Source organism: Macaca thibetana, chromosome 16 (genome assembly GCF_024542745.1).
Source record: "Macaca thibetana thibetana isolate TM-01 chromosome 16, ASM2454274v1, whole genome shotgun sequence".
NCBI classification, from domain to species: Eukaryota; Metazoa; Chordata; class Mammalia; order Primates; family Cercopithecidae; genus Macaca; species Macaca thibetana.
Window position 1 is genome coordinate 29529250 of NC_065593.1, and position 2884 is coordinate 29532133.

Below are 2884 nucleotides of genomic sequence, written 5' to 3' on the forward strand. Positions count from 1 at the left end.
AGGAAGAGCATGACAAGATGCTGTCACTGGGCCAACTTACATGAAACTTTTTTGTTGGGCTAAGCAGCCAAGACAGGAAATAAGGGTGTTGGGACTCTTGCTCCCCAATTAGTGTCAGTGTTTTGCTTTTACCCAGTCTCATGCAGGTGGCAAGTCTGGCTTCCCTTGGGGCCCTGCTCCTCGCCAGCTCCTTGAGGGTTTTGGCAAGGCTAACAACTGCAGGGCTTGGGGATGGGGGTGGGACCCCAACTGCCACCTCTGCCTGCCTGCGTGGTGTAGGGAAAAACACCTAGGCTTTGACATCACGCAAGCCCAGCTTCCAAAACCCTCTCTGCCACATACTGGCTTGTGTGACTCTAGTCTTCAGGCTCCCTGGCTATAAAATGGAAACAGAAATGGTACCACACCAGGAACGTTCACCCATCCACCAAGGTACTATGTGCCTGACACAAACAGGCCCTCAACATATGTGGCTTCCTGCCCACTTCCCAGCCATCCGATGTTACAGACACAGACCCTGCCCTGCCCTCAGAGCGTTTCTAGTCTAATGGGGAGATAAATTTAGTCTTTGAATAATTCAGAAGCCACTTACTCTTGGGGACCTGGGCTGATATTTTCCTAGCTCTAGCAGATTTCTTTTCTTTTTCTTAAACTGAGATTCAGCTTTACTCAAGCCAAGATCAAAACGTGTTTGCCTTTCTCAGTTCACAATGGAGAATAACTGAGGGGAGAGGAATGGCCAAAATTGAAGACTTAGAAATTACTAAGTGAAACTGGCCAGGAGCGGGCCCGCTCCTGCCACCCCATGGGGCAGTGTAGGCAGTGGAAGGACCCCGAAGAGGAGTGGAGGAGGCCACCCTGCAGGATATCAGAGCCTCCCTGGGCCTCACTGACCAAGGGCCATACAACTGGTCATCAGCCCAGGCCAGAGAGAAGCAGGGTCCTCTCACCCTGCTACGAGCACAAGGTCCATCCCTAGCACGGTGGAAGAAGCAGCTGGGGGCCCACTGAGTAGCTCCATGCCTCTTCGTCCCTTCCTGGGGTGGCCTGTTTCTGTGTCCTGCAGAATGAGGCTGGGGGCTGGGAGCCCACCCTCCTCTTCACATGCACCTCTCAGATTTCAACCAAACTTCAAGGGCCTCTCAGGCCTCCAGACCCACGGAGGCTGGGTCATTCTGCGCTAGCTTTCTGAGCACTTCCTGCTCTGTCATTCCTCCCCTGAGCACGATAGGCTTAGAGGGTTCAGTTCACATTTCCCTTCTCTTATATATGCCCCCCGCCCTAACCTTCCTCTCTTCCACATACACACGCTCCACCAGGTAAGTGTGGGGTCTGGCCATTTCATACTGACAGCTTCCCTTCCCTTCCACTCTCCCTCCCACCACCCTGGCACCCGCCCTACCTTTCACGGAGAGACGGGATTGTCTAAGCCACAGTGGTCCAAGAACCATCTAGAACAACCACAGTTGGGCATCTCCTGGGCATACCCAGCAGGGAAAACAACAGCCCAGGAGGGGAGTCAGAAGACCTGGTTCTCGCCCCAGTATTACTGCCACCAACTTGCCATGTGACCTTGACCCCTTCTTGGCCGTCTCTGAGTCTTAGCTGTAAAATGTAAGATCACACGAGACGGTCCTAAGGTCCTTCTTTGCTCCAACATCCTGAGTCCCTCACCACCAAGGGAAGCTGAAAAGGAGAGAAGAGGAGAGCTGGCCCAGACTGACCCCTGGGCATTGGCCACGCACTGTGTGGGGTAATGTTGGGGAGGTGAGCAGAGCTGATACAGGCCTCTGCCTCTGCTCCAAGCCATCCAGGAAAGACATGGTCATGGGGGTGGGAAAGCAAAGCCTCACCCTGGTTTAGTTGCACAGTTAATTGGAAACATAGGCCAAGAGTTAACTTAAAGGAAAGAATGTTGCTTATTTGGGTGGTTATGCAAATTGATTGCTGCAAAGACTTCCAGGGAAACTGATTATCTGACTATGTGAAGAAACAAGATTAAGAATGAAAGGGGGAAAGACTATGTTTTGCAAATCTCAGGACCACTCCCTTAGAAACTGGATCCTCCATCCCTCTCCCAGCCCGGCAAAGCAGAACAAGTTCTTCCCACAGCACAGAGATGGCAAACAGAGGCCTGAAGAGCATGGGCACACAGCAGGTTAGTGGCAGAGCAATTTGAGACCTGCCCTGTCCTAGCAACCTAGGAAGCCCTGCCCTCCTCCAAGCAGGCCACTTTTTCTCACCGTCCTGCTACAGGAGGACCTCTGTCTGCTCTTCCTTGGAAGGAGGGGTGTGGTGTCCAGCCTCCAAGACAGGCTGGCTGATCCTCACCTCCTGACATTCATGCCCTTGTGTGGTTCTCTTCCACAATGTGTAACCAAGGAGATATTGCAAAATGACAGTGGGTGACATCCAAGGCTAGGTCATTGCACTTCCACCTCGTTCTCTCTTACTCACTCAGGAAAGCCGGCTGCCATGTTGTGAGGACACTCAAGCAGCTATAGAGAGATCCAAGTGGTAAAGGACTGAGGTCTTCTGACCGTATCAGCACCACCTTGCCAGGCATTGAGTGAGTCATCTTGGAATGGAATATCTTGGGGCAGATTCTCCAGCCCTAATCAAGCCCTCAGAAGACTGCAGCCCTGGGCCAGCATCTTGACTGTAACTTCAGGAGAAACCCCAAGCTAGACCATTCCCAAATTTTTTTTTTTTTTTTCTTTTGAGATGGAGTCTCACTCTGTCACCCAGACTGGAGTGCAGTGGCGTGATCTTGGCTCACTGCAAGCTCCGCCTCCTGGGTTCACACCATCCTCCTGCCTCAGCCTCCCCAGTAGCTGGGACTACAAGCGCCTGCCACCACGCCTGGCTAATTTTTTTTTTTTTT